The sequence below is a fragment of the Schistocerca americana genome, chromosome 1 (genome assembly GCF_021461395.2).
Source record: "Schistocerca americana isolate TAMUIC-IGC-003095 chromosome 1, iqSchAmer2.1, whole genome shotgun sequence".
In the NCBI taxonomy this organism is placed as follows: domain Eukaryota; kingdom Metazoa; phylum Arthropoda; class Insecta; order Orthoptera; family Acrididae; genus Schistocerca; species Schistocerca americana.
The window spans coordinates 667,583,833-667,598,089 of NC_060119.1; positions in this window are offsets into that span (position 1 = coordinate 667,583,833).

Sequence of the window (14,257 nt, forward strand, 5' to 3'; positions counted from 1 at the left end):
ACACCAGGATGGCCTTAAATACATAGCGGTCTAATACCTTGATAGAATGCGCAACTGCAGTAACTATTTATGAAATCCTTCTTCGCTTAACAGACGAAAAATTGGATCTGCCACTGTAACACAAACAAAAAAGAACGGCCATTTGACAGTAGCAAACAAAAATAGTTAGGTTTTTCTAGACAGTCTTAACGCAATCAGTTGCAGAAATTTATATATCGATATGAGTCCATTGCGATAGCGGCGTAGAGCGACGTAAAGCGGTGGCGGTATCTGTCGGCAGATAGCACATATCAGGCGCGATCTGGCGCCATCCCATCAGGAATAACGCGCTCCGACGCGGCCGCAATAGCTGTTAAATCAACAGCGAGTGGACGCCAGAGCGGCAATGATCGCCGGCCTGAAACTGCGATTACTGGCGCCAGCGCAGGTGAGCGGCGTCACGTACCGCATTTGCTGCTCACTAAAGGTATCGCGATGTTGTCTTAGCATTTGGTAGTGCTTCGACTACACTGACGTTTTTATTGCAGATATTTTAATATCTGGATTTTGGACTGTACTAATAAAACCAAATACACAGAATGATACAATAATATCACTCTGTATTTCGTCAATCTATGCTATAATGTGTCAAAAGACAGTTTTTCTGCACACAGAGTCGAGGGAAAGGACATGGTGTGCACGATCGGGTCTTGGCTTTAGGTAATCATAAATGACTGTTACTTAAATAAATTTTAGAGTTTTCATTATTGTTCAAATTTTAATTTATTGGAACTGATCCTAAAAAGGCAGCGATGCATAGTCGATGACTGACTACAGTTTTTTGAATACCATGACCAAAATTGTCCTCAAAACTTCAAAGAGACCTTATTTCCATAGATATATTTCACTATTATATTTGCTCATATCGACTGCCATTGTCGTTATTAGCATGTGAAAAGTCAGACAAGCACTAAACCCAAGCATCTTTTATGGAGACCTAAAAAGTTAACTAGCAAGGACGCGGAGTGTAAAGAATTGTGCACGAGAAATCGTGAGAAGTCCTTTCTAATTATTGCGGAGTCTTTCCCTTGCAGTGTAAGTACAAACGTCTCTAAGAGAAAAGTCTGTGTTGAGACGAAATGACTTGGTTGTAATGTTCACACTGCTTCCTAGAGGAGACTACTCACAAGAAGAAGCTTTGCCAACGTGACCGACGGCGGTCTGTAGAGTTGCGTGGTCTAGCGCATTACAAAATACTGACAACGGAAAGCTATCTTCTCAAACAAAGCAGCTGTGATGAGAGTCGAAGCATATGTAAGAGAAGGAGTAGTTGAGAAACGAATGAGACATGATTTTAGCGTATCATCCATGTAATTCAACCTGGAGAAAGAACAAACAACAGTGCGGGCTCAGAACTGGGCCTGATCTCAACTGGTAAGGGTGTGGGCATCTGAAGGGAGTTCCTTCAGTGGAACAGTTTATTTTCAGTAGACGCGATACACATGGCCGCGTCGAGGCTGGGTTTTTAGGCCGTCAAGCAGTCGCGGTGCTCAAGTTGACGTTGTCAGAACGACTCTGAGAAATGAGGAAGGTGGGAGAGGGATCACGTCATTGCTAGATGAAATCCAGTGCCAGAGAGAGTTTGTGCTTGCAGCCGGCGCACTTTGGCTGCTGCCGGAGGTTAACACTTGTTTTCTCTCCCACACTCACGAAGTGCCTCGGCTCCATCTACAAGCTCTCCGGCGCTGGCTTTCATGTAGGAATGACTTGATCCGTCTCCTACTCTCTCCATTTCTCGAACATTCTTCCGACACCGAAATTTTGTCATGACGACCAAAGCTAGCTGACGGCCTCACAGACCGACAAGGGCGCGCCCATATGTAGGGTAATGTATGGCAAAGCCGGATAATGTAAAGCTTTTTAAAATTTTCGAACTTCTGGACATGAAAATTATATTAGTTTTCTAGCTACTCTCTTCAGACGTATGTAGACAACCAAAAGATAGTCCATTTCACTTAAATAACGTTCTTACACGCTCGAAAGAAGAAAAAAAAATATCCATGAAGGAAAAATTGTCATTTTGAAATGGGGTTGGATAGGACCGGGGACTCGAAAAAGTCAATAATTTTCAGTTGCTGTTGCAAATTTATTGTTGTTACTTCAGTTTACATAATAAATTAAAGTAATGTATTTTGTATCAGAGAAAATAAATTATCGAAACTGAGACACTCAAGAACATTATGGCATTTAGTTTATCAGTTTTATGTTAGCAGTGACATTATCACGAAAGCCGCATACAAACTGCCCTCCTGCCTCATACGCACTGCATTCTTCATGTGCCCATTGCCTGCACGCATTGCACTGTATACAAATTTCTTCACCAACACATTCAACATATGGCTAATTAAAAAAACAATCAGGCTTCAGTGGAATCTCCCTCATTTCCAGATCAAGAAATCTCTCCTTTTATCTTTCGTTTTTTTTTGGAGGGGGGGGGGGGGGAGTTGGTCCTTCCATGCTCTTTTACTTTAGATCCAGTAGGTGGGTCAAAAAGTTTTCTTCCTGTCTTTACTTTCTTCATATTGATAGTCTCTTTTTTTCAGTTACTGTATTGTAAAGCGTTTCGGTAAGAATCGCTGTGTTCCTTCTCTTTCTATTTCCTTGCTCCTATTCCATTATTTTTTCTTCGTAAGGGGAGGGGTTGCAATATCATCGAAAATATTTAAAAAACAGGTTACATTAATTCTGAAGCAACTTGGCATTGAAAGAACACATGGAACTGCTGGTGATGTTGGGAGATTTAAGGATGTTGACGGCTGATCACCAGCCTTGCCTGCTTCTGTCGTTGAGGGCTGGGCGGAGTACGATTCCGTTGATGCCACCACTTGTGGGTGGTTAGACGTTGGCTTTTCTGTTGTTTCGGCCGGAGCACATGAATGCTCCAGTATAGCATATATGTTTAACGAAATAATTCCAGTTATTTTAAAACGCTTTATGGTTGTTTCCATCATAGCTGTCCCGTAAATGAGCTCCCAAAGAGCTTTAGCACTTAATAAATTGTTACTTGTTTCGTGGGATAGCCGATCGTCTAATTTCTAACCTCTTGCTTTCAGTAACGAGAGGAGACATGAAAGTAACGTCCGGTGGTTGCAGTGTGTGAGTGCAGTGTGGAGGGACACACAACAGAATGATATTTTTTTCTCTTCCGCGACGATTCAGCAGAACGTCTTCAGTATGAACGGCACATCCATGCAGAACCAATAGCACTGATTTCTCTGGTATGGTATTAGAGAATTCAACAAACTTATCGAATCAACAAAGGAAGCTTTCCCTGCATAGCTATCCTGACAAGTGGAAAGAAAACGTGGGCCTCAGGTGGCGCATAATCCGTCATCAAAATGTTCGACCTTTTGCGACGGAAAGTAAACTAGGTGGCATAAAAATTCCTGCAGAATTCCTACAGACTGCAACAGTGACCAGCGTGCCTCTTTCTCCTGATAAAAATGATCTGACATACATCATACGTAAGGCCGAAACTTTGGAGAGTCTGTTGGGAACGGTCGTAATTCCGGTCTCATCGACATTATAAAAGACATTTGGAGAAATTATCTGTTTCTCGTTAGGAGTGTGAAGCCATTGATAACTACTGTTGGCTTGAAATAGTTTATACGAGCAAAAGAAGTTGGTTTAGATCTCCTGAGAGAGATTCTTTGTACGTATTTAAGAATATATGCAGGGTGTTACAAAAAGGTACGGCCAAACATTCAGGAAACATTCCTCACACACAAAGAAAGAAAATATGTTATGTGGACATGTGTCCGGAAACGCTTACTTTCCATGTAGAGCTCATTTTATTACTTCTCTTCAAATCACATTAATCATGGAATAGAAACACACAGCAACAGAACGTACCAGCGTGACTTCAAACACTTTGTTACAGGAAATGTTCAAAGTGTCCTCCGTTAGCGAGGATACATGCATCCACCCTCCGTCGCATGGAATCCCTGATGCGCTGATGCAGCCCTGGAGAATGGCGTATTGTATCACAGTCGTGCACAATACGAGCACGAAGAGTCTCTACATTTGGTACTGGGATTGCGTAGACAAGAGCTTTCAAATGCCCCCATAAATGAAAGTCAAGAGGGTTGAGATCAGGAGAGCGTGGAGGCCATGGAATTGGTCCGCCTCTATCAATCCATCATCGACTGAAATGTGCAGGAGCTCCATCGTGCACGAACCACATGTTGTGTCGTACTTGTAACGGCAAATGTTCTAGCAGCACAGGTAGAGTATCCAGTATGAAATCATGATAACGTGCTCCATTGAGCGTAGGTGGAAGAACATGGGGCCCAGTCAAGACATCACCAACAATGCCTGCCCAAACGTTCACAGAAAATCTGTGTTAATGACGTGATTGCACAATTGCGTGCGGATTCTCGCCAGCCCACACATGATGATTGTGAAAATTTACAATTTGATCACGTTGGAATGAAGCCTCATCCGTAAAGAGAACATTTGCACTGAAATGAGGATTGACACATTGTTGGATGAACCTTTCGCAGAAGTGTACCCGTGGAGGCCAATCAGCTGCTGATAGTGCCTGCACACGCTGTACATGGTACGGAAACAAGTGGTTCTCCCGTAGCACTGTCCACACAGTGACGTGGTCAACGTTACCTTGTACAGCAGCAAATTCTCTGATGCTGACATTAGGGTTATCGTCAACTGCACGAAGAATTGCCTCGTCAATTGCAGGTGTCCTCGTCGTTCTAGGTCTTCCCCAGTCGCGAGTCATAGGCTGGAATGTTCCGCACTCCCTAAGACGCCGATCTACTGCTTCGAACGTCTTCCTGTCGGGACACCTTCGTTCTGGAAATCTGTATCGATTCAAACGTACCGCGCCACGGCTATTGCTCCGTGCTAATCCATACATCAAATGGGCATCTGTCAACTCAGCATTTGTAAACATTGCACTGACTGCAAAACCACGTTCGTGATGAACGCTGACCTTTTGATGCTACGTACTGATGTGCTTGATGCTAGTACTGTAGAGCAACGAGTCGCATGTCAACACAAGCACCGAAGTCAACATTACCTTCCTTCAATTGGGCCAACTGGCGGTGAATCGAGGAAGTACAGTACATACTGACGAAACTAAAATGAGCTCTGACACGGAAACTAAGCGTTTCCGGACACATGTCCACATAACATCTTTTCTTTATTTGTGTGTGAGGAATGTTTCCTGAAAGTTTGGCCGTACCTTTATGTAATACCCTGTATATAGTCACTTCTTCTCTGCCCTTTTTGGTATTAAATGGGGAAAAAATCATTCTTTTGGTCTACTAACTCAAAGAGTAGTTTCCGTAAATTAGTCGAGGTGAGACTGAACAATCTTTCCTCCGTCAGTGGCACGTACTCCTTTAGCCCATTTTCCAGCTCTCTTGCAAAAACTGTATCATATCGACCTAATCTTTTCTAGAAGCTTTCTCTGGAGATACGCATTTTGGCAGGCTTTCTTCACCTTATCCTCCAGTGTTGACTGTGGGAAATTGTACGTTTTGGAGACTTTCAAATAACTCTTAGACCCTTCCAATACGTCACTGATCGCCACAGCTAGTTCTTCTTTCCACCAACATTGTATTGCAGTCTTTCTCTTTTAAATAAGAACATGCAAAAAAGTCATTAGCAAAATTATTTTTCTAGAAACGCGAAACTTAGCGAGATAACTAGAAACGTATCCTGTCTGAGGAGACCTTTACATGACACCTCGACAAAAAAATAAAAAATAGAGGAATCTGATATTTCCAATCGCTAATACCGATGTCGGTGATGTTTTGGACTCTAAATCATCCCTATAATTTACAAAGTCAACTAATCTGTTTCTCATGTCTAGAAAACCAGCAAACTTGTCCTCCACCCGTCTCTCACCTGCTAGATGCACACATCACAATCGATGTTCCCTCAACTAAATAAAGGCGCGAAATGTGTGGAAGCCATAAACAGGAGGATTTACGTGGGAGGGAATAATGGTCCAGCACAACCACACGTCTGTATTGAAACTTCACAAATTTACTCGCAGTGATGGAATCTGACCAACACGTACAAAGTATTAGTTCACTATCCGGCCATCTAGAGGACGACATGGTTAAGTCAGCTACATTGCTGTATCCAAACAGGCCTCTCCATTCGGGCATCGCCTACCGTTAGCCGGAAATGTGTCATTCTCGCCACAGACCGCCGCTAGCACGCCACGCACGCCTTGACAGAATCGTCCTAGGAAATCGGTCACAAACATATTTAATCGCTCTACTGACAGTTAAATGTCATGATTGTGGTCTCAGTTGAACAACATTCGACAACGAGCGAAGTATCGGAAATACACCCTTCTGACGGCTGCAGCCCTGGAAATAGAAATATCTGTACTACTCTTATCACTTGACAACCTTTTCCCTTTGCTATTACAGTATTCCACATAGTCTTTCCAATTGCACATGCCAGAACACACACACATACTTTAAAAGCCTGATGCTCCTACCACACATCCCCTACTACTAAGAATAATACTTCGCCAATAACTGATTGCTGACGATACGAAATAATACTGAGAGAAAATCAGAGATGGGTGGACACGTCTCATACGTTTTTCTCGCGAGTACTATCACTGTGTCTTAGAAAGAGAGGCGTAATCGTCTTACAAACCGCCAGATGTTAAAAAAACACGATCGCAACAACTACTGTATGTTACTGTCACAAGCGGTCTTGGTTCTACAGGTGCACGCAAGTGTCTATGTTAAAAGCTATACTCTCATCCTAAATCGAGATGTGGCATTACCTAAGAGTAATGTTGTTTTTACAGACAAATACCGCAACAATGAATATAGATGGCGATCATAGGAGTGTATATTATCAGACCAGCAGTGTGGTTACGCGTCACAGACGGTTCACCTTCATAATAAAATTACCGAATTTTGAAAGTGATTCGGCTAAGAAGCGTGGTATGAAACCAGTGCCTGAAATTACCTCATGCTGTCGCTAGATATTTTTCCAGTATTTTCAACGCATTCTGTATCGATACCATGTCAGATGTTCTGCAGCAAATCCAATGAGTTATAGGCGATGGTTGACTGAGAAGGATCACAAACAGTAGTAGATGGTGTGCTGATTGACGTCGTAAGAAATGTATACTAGCTTTTCAGATCTCTAGTGCTACACTTTGGGTAGAAATGATGTCTTTGATTTGGATTCAAGTCTTTCCATTCTCTCACGTACCTGCATTGTATCTGATGGAGAAGGCCTTTAATAATACAGCCACTAGTGAGCCATATTTCTGGCCTCTCATATATCACAACGAGGCACCTTTCTCGTACCTGTCTGCTGCAGTAAAATTCCAACATGGTTTTAGGTAGTCCCTATGCATCTTTCAACTGCCCTTCAGACTCTGCACTAGCATTCCTGCAGCTTTGTGGATGTCGTAGTTCCAGTATAAGTCAGAACTGAGTAGCAGTCAGAGAAAGCTGTATCTACCACCTAACACAACCTATTTAGAAACAGGCTAAGCTGGGTTATTGCGACAGGACTGTGTTTTGACCATTTGATGGAAACGGGAACATGTTGTCATAGCTCCGCCAACTATGCATGATGTGTAAGGTCAATGATAAACGAAGTCTACTTCTGCAACACGAGGCAGTATAAAAGACGATACAGGAACTGGGGGAAGAATGTAGATTTTGCCACAGCATTGTGGTGATTCTTCAAACTACAAACAGGTACTACAGATCCACGTCCCTCATGGCCCATTCACGTCTATCACCCCAACATTCTATCATCGTTATTCTGTACCATCCAACAGAGAAAAATTACGAAATGTAAAAGCTAGGCTAACTCCGTCCGATAGAGAACTCGATAAGATTTTTACCACTCCTCTCTCCTCCCATATATCGAAAAACAGTACAGAATATGTGTCAGCATCAAGCACATGTGACGATCCTATTAAATATACAGGTATTGAGCTACTGCACAGATCAGTTTCAAGTTACATCACCTGTGCTGTAGGAGGATGAGCGTATTCCACTGACTATACTGTAAGTCGCAAGAGAACCTCCATGTGACCCTGTGTCGTTGTTTGAAACATTGTTTTTTTCTGCTGTAACACAGTTTGTACGCTGCCATACATTTTATTTTTCTGCCATGACTTAGAGGTCTGTATCAGGTTCTAAACTGACATTAACGCATTCTGATCCATTGCTTCTCGCAGAAGACTAGATGTTGCACGGTGTAAATCAAGTTGTTACTGCTGCTACCATAACACAGCACACACACTGGATGATTTTAAATAAAAGACAGTTACAACATAAGGAAACTAGAAGAGTTTGGTGGCGTTGAGAGAGTTTCCAAACTGCAGTCCGAAGGTGATGGACGACCTCTACATTTAAAATCATCTGTCGCAGTGATGGAATAGCTGATGGCTCTGTGTTCCATTTCGACTGATTCCTCATATTGCAGTCAAGTATGCGATCACTGTTTCGATGCTAGCCATCCCTAGAAGGTGTTGCCCCTCCACCAAAACTCTTTCTCCAACTCAAACAAGCGATGTCAGTCAGTCATTAAGTGGTAACCAACAGCATGCCAGTGGACGGGTGGGATGAAGAAGACATCGTAACAATAAGCATCACAGTTGATAGTGTAAACAGTTTTGGCAATTTTATAGTGATTTCAACACCAACCAATGATGCAACAGCATGTTTCCCAATTTCAGTATCACACCTAAACCGCTCCTCCTCTACTTTGCAAGTATCATTGCGAATGTAGATAGATGACTGTGCAGTACGTCCATTGATTGTTAATTCTCGAACACATACATCATCAAAGTATGCCATACAGCACTCTACATAGTTATAGCACCTCCAGCGTTGCGCATAATTTACGATCTATCTCTATGTGGATGGGAGTCACAGAGGATTCTTGCAGCCTTAGGATAAAATTAGAGACTCAAGGAAGCCCTCACACTGTCTTTGACAAGCCCACTCTGCAGCACTGTTACCGTTTTAATCTGCAGCTGCCAGAACTAGACTGCTACATTCTGCGTCTCGTGAATGAATGGATCATGACGAGTCTTTACCCATCCAAGTGCACAAGATTTCTCCAGATGCCTCCATGTCGAGGAAGTTAGCACTCCTTAACGATGTATAGTAACAGATTTAAAAGTGTTGTGATGTAATAGCAGATGGTTAAGAACAAGAAATAGGTGGTTGTTATGCATGATGGAGCTCGCAACATTTTACAAAAATCAACTACGCTATCAATTTTAAAGTACTGTTCTAGTGTCTGGGATCAGAACGAGGAGGGTATTGGTAAGAGAGAACATCAACACATGCACTCCTAAGGCTACACAGTTCTGTACTTGACACAAGTTATAATAAGAAGTATATTTCCAGCGCGTGACACACATCCTTCGTGCAGGTTTCTCTACGATAAACTGGTAACTAACTATAAAACGAAAAAACTACTTCATTTAAACAGTGGTTCTGCGTAATACATGTACAATATAGCTCTCCAGAGATGTATAGCGTCCACTACTCACATACGATCACGGTTCGGAAATTATTCTATGCCCACATCAGTGCTATACGAAATGATGGTTAATAATGGAGAATACCTCTTACAAGGAAACAGATAAACGCATAGCAGCGGCGTCCGACATGTGAAACTACAAGTCATGCCGCCACTAACTCTGTAAACAGCACATCTGGCAAGAAGTTGTATACACGAGGATTGCAGTGGCTCACAAACACCTATTGCAAACTTAGAATCATTTTAGTTATGATACTGATTTATCATCGATTTTACACCCAAGATGACACACGGGAATGGAGTACATCGCATAAATCTTCGTTGATTTAGAGGAATGTGTTACTTTTAATCACAGATGAGATGGAAGTCCTCTGATAACCGAGAGGTTTACTGTTAACAATCGCAAGTAGACACTGCTTAAAACCCACGCAGAACACTGAGGTGTGTTCTGGGCTGTTTTCGTAAAGAGCTCGTGTCATGGCAAGAATTTCCATGCAGATAAGCTGAGACATCACGAAAACTCCTACAAAAGCGACTGTTAAATATTTCTTGGACACTTTACGATTTCCGTGAGGGGCTGATATGTGATGGACGGGCTCTGCCGTTAGGAGCATCAGGAAGAATGCATTGGTGTTATTCTCGACTATTTTCGTTAACCGCTTCTGAAAGCATTGCAGAAGATTTCTATAGCACGTCCAAAGGGGGGCTTGGCTGTTATTTACGTAATGTGTCATCAGTGTAACATTCAAAGAACTCTAACTTTAAATGCGACTTTCATCTGGCATCTACAGCGGCGCGCGAGTAATGGCTCTTTGTGGCATCAATGCATGCACGCATTGGAACAGTTCGCTGTCGGCAATAGTTCGAAAGTGTTTTTTATGTGCACTGAGTGCTGTGCATTGCATTAGTTTTCGTTGTTTTCTGTCATTTTCTGGGGGAGGGGAGGGGAAGTGGACAGGAGCGGTTAGGTTAGTGGAGGTAGCCCAATTGACCTATCTTCCCACCAAAATTTGAACTCCCCACAATGACGTCATTGCGACGATGCCATATCTATCGCCGCCATGTATCAACGGTCATCTTGAATAAAGTTAACTACAATGGAGAGTTGGGTAGAATTTACTCTGTTCGACTACTGACGTGGAGCTCGCCAGAACAGAGATACGAGCACTACTGTAGGAGAGAGGAAGGCGAATAGTTGCTCCTATGCCGGGTATCTGTTAACATCATTTCACTGTGCGTCTGTAAATGAAACAACACTGTGGTGCAAGAACAGTCTGAAAGTGCTAAAAGCTGCACGGTAAGAACTGATATGTGATGGACGGGCTCTGGACTCGATGGACATCATAACCACCAGAACTGTTTATAACCTATAGGCACAGTGACAAAAATGTAAATAAAATAGCTAACATATGTACATATTCCAGGCCACTGATGATACCTTGCAGAAAATAAAGGCGAAACGCGTATGGCACTAAAATTGTGTTTTATTCAGTTGCTGTCAGACGGTCCATAAGTGGAAATTATCAATACACTGCACGGTAAGATCCAGTATCGATCTGAACAGAGATGAAAGTAGTTGCTGTGACTGTAAGTGAAATTAAGTGCTTCAAGTTGTTTAAGAGTAACTATGCAATAGCGTGGTTTTCTATCCACAGAAGACTACACAACGAGAGGGTAAGGGAATAGTGGAAGTATTATTGCTCTGTAAATAATAATTACCACCTGAAAACAGAAATTTGTATAAGAACATGTCAAAGGAATTGTAAATGGTGAAGCTGACGCTTCAAGAAGAATACGAGCAAAACATTTGTAGCTTTCACGTCCAGCGTCCCAAATTTTAATCTTCATAGTTAGGTGAGCACAGCTAAAAATTATATTCAAACTCCACGTCAGCAACTAAAGTAACAACTTTAAGTTTTATTTATTTGTAAAGGTGGATTTTACATGGATAATAATTGTTTTTGGAAAATGCAGAGTAAAAGCTTACATCTCTTATTATTTAGTAGCCATCTTAATTAGAATCACTGTTATGTGTGGAAAGGTTTCTTGGCAAAACTAACCTAATAGTTTTGCATGTCCATCCTTTTGGCAAGAGGTCCCTGGGACGATGGCCGTTTACTTTTGTGACAAAATAAAACACTTACAGCCGTCCTTATGATTTTATTTATTTATTTATTTAAAAATAAAATCATAAGGACGGCTGTAGATGTTTTATTTTTGTCACATAACGTAATTGTCTCCTGCGGCATTTGAGCAATGAAACCTGCACTTTCGATAAAGGAGAAAGAGCCAGCTGTGTTGATTAGAGTGGATCAATTGATAAAAATGTACTGTTAACTGTACAGATTCTTTAGAGACATTTCTTGAATAAAACTAAATTAATTTCCGAACTCGTAGTTGACTGTTACTGGTGAATGACAGGCAAGCAGCAATTTCTAAATTTGGCATACGAAAACTACATTATATTTGAAAATAGCTGTCATAACAAATGAATAATTATCCTACTTGATTAAGGTTTGCATTACACGGATTTAATTCAGAACGCAAGTAACAAGCCGCAAACTGTTCAGAACATTACGGAATATACATTTCTGTCAGCTTAATATTCAGTGTCAGAATTTCATAAAGTCAATGTCAGCATCTATACAGCCTTAAATTTGTTCACATTCGCATCGTTACACATTGCATTGTAGACTGTGCTTAGTTTTTCCCTAGCATTCATAACAGCTGTAGCTAACTGACAACAACGTAGATAGTATCTAGTCACTGTGAAATAATGTAACCAGACTCTGCACTAAAGCAAAGTTAGTTTACTGATCTTATAACTGAATCTAGTAACACAATTTGTTTAGTACAGATAAGAGTGCCCCTGAAAGCCTCTGAGTTAATGCCTGTGAGCCGTGGTGCAGCTTGCGTTAGTGCTGTTTGTAGGTTTCCGTCCTCTGTCGGAGGCCAGACCGTATTGTTTAGGTGACATGGTTGTGGTTGTTTGTCTTCTTATCGTGTTTACTGGCGCCACTTGTTTTCGCAAGCGTTGTCTGTCCGCTAGTGTCAGCAGTGGCGGTTATCGATATATAGTAACTGTGGCCCTATCTCTGGGGCGACGTGGTTCTTCCGGGTCGAGTCAGTGTGCAGTTCGGTTGGGGACTCAGGAGGAGCCAGGTCCGCGCAGTGCGATAAGACGCCGGAACCACTGGCGGCGCGCATGGACTGCCGGATGGAAGGCTTATGGTCACAAGGGTGCACGACCTCGTCGTAAACCGGATCCTGCAAGCTTTAAGTTGAGTGCATTTGGATTCAAGTAGAGAAACCTCCACCATTGCGAGATCTTGCGATTCTCCAGTGACTTGGGTTCGTGTTGCTGCTCGTAGTGTTACCGAGGCAAAGAGCAGCGAGTGGAGTGCTTGGGGAAGGCGGATCTGATTAGCTTTTCTGGACTTCTAATTACTGTTAATTGCGTTCAGTTTGTTACTATTTGTTAAGTACAACCAACGGTATTTTTCCTGCTTCCTGGTCGCTAATGCACCAGTTACCTGCCATGGGGGTTAGTGTATGTAACGGTAGTGTACGTTTCCTCGCCTTGCCGCTGCTGACGGGTGAGGCGTGTAGTTTTGACAGATTCGAACCCGCGACCGTAGCGGTCTCGCGGTTCCAGACTGCAGCGCCTAGAACCGCACGGCCACTTCTGCCGGCAGAGATATTTGTATTTTAAATAACACACTGGGCTAATTAGGTAGATGCTCTTAAGAGATTCTTTCCAAATTATTTAGTAAATATTTAGCAGTACAGTCTTTAGTCAATAGTACGGTATAGTACAGACGAAAAAGCACAAGGGCCTTTGGAACCTGTCGGGCGAATTCACGGCTGGTAGACTTTTTTTACAAGAATAATTTGACTCCACGTGTGAAAGCTATATGTTGCGAACCAAATAGAGAAAATGAATACAGTGATGACTCATTTCCAAATGAATGAAACTGAAAATATAGTCTCCTTTTCTATTTACTTCGAGTAACCATGGACTTATAAAAGGGAGAAATTAGCCCGGTCAAAAAGGAAACGTTTGAGGAAAAAAAAAAAAATAGAAATTGTGCAGCACTAATTTTTGTACAAGAGCAGGAGAGAGGGCTGAGAACAACATACTAATAATTCTGACTGGTGGGGCGTGATCATCGGGGTAGGAGGAAGCGGGGCCGCGTTTTAAGGCAAATTTTTAGAATTTTCTTTAATAACTCGAAATCCGCGGTTTCTGGCGAAAATATCTCTTAGTACAAAATTAGACTACATCACATCTACTACAAAAAAAGGTACTGTTCATTTTTTCTCTGTGAGTAATAGTTTCACGTTGCAGGAGATGGGAAAATTACAGGTTATTAAAAATAGCGTTTTAGTGGTATAAAATTAATGTTTAATTTTAAATTAATTTGGTTAAAAAGCATAGGTTAAATGTATTTACCACGCCTAAATGCAGCACAGCGGTGTTAAGGTATGAATTGCGTTTTGTGGATGTAAAAGGATGAGGAGGAGGGGGGGGGGGGGTAGAGGACGGTCGCGTGAGGGAAGGCTGGTCTCTGGATTGTGGTCATGTATTTCCCTGCTTCGTAGGTCAGCAAACTGAAGAGCGAGCAGGCGCTTCCCAATTTCCTCTGCCCAACAACGTCACAAGTAGCAACTACGGGGTGTTTCGCTTTGTTATATCGACCCTTCTGCA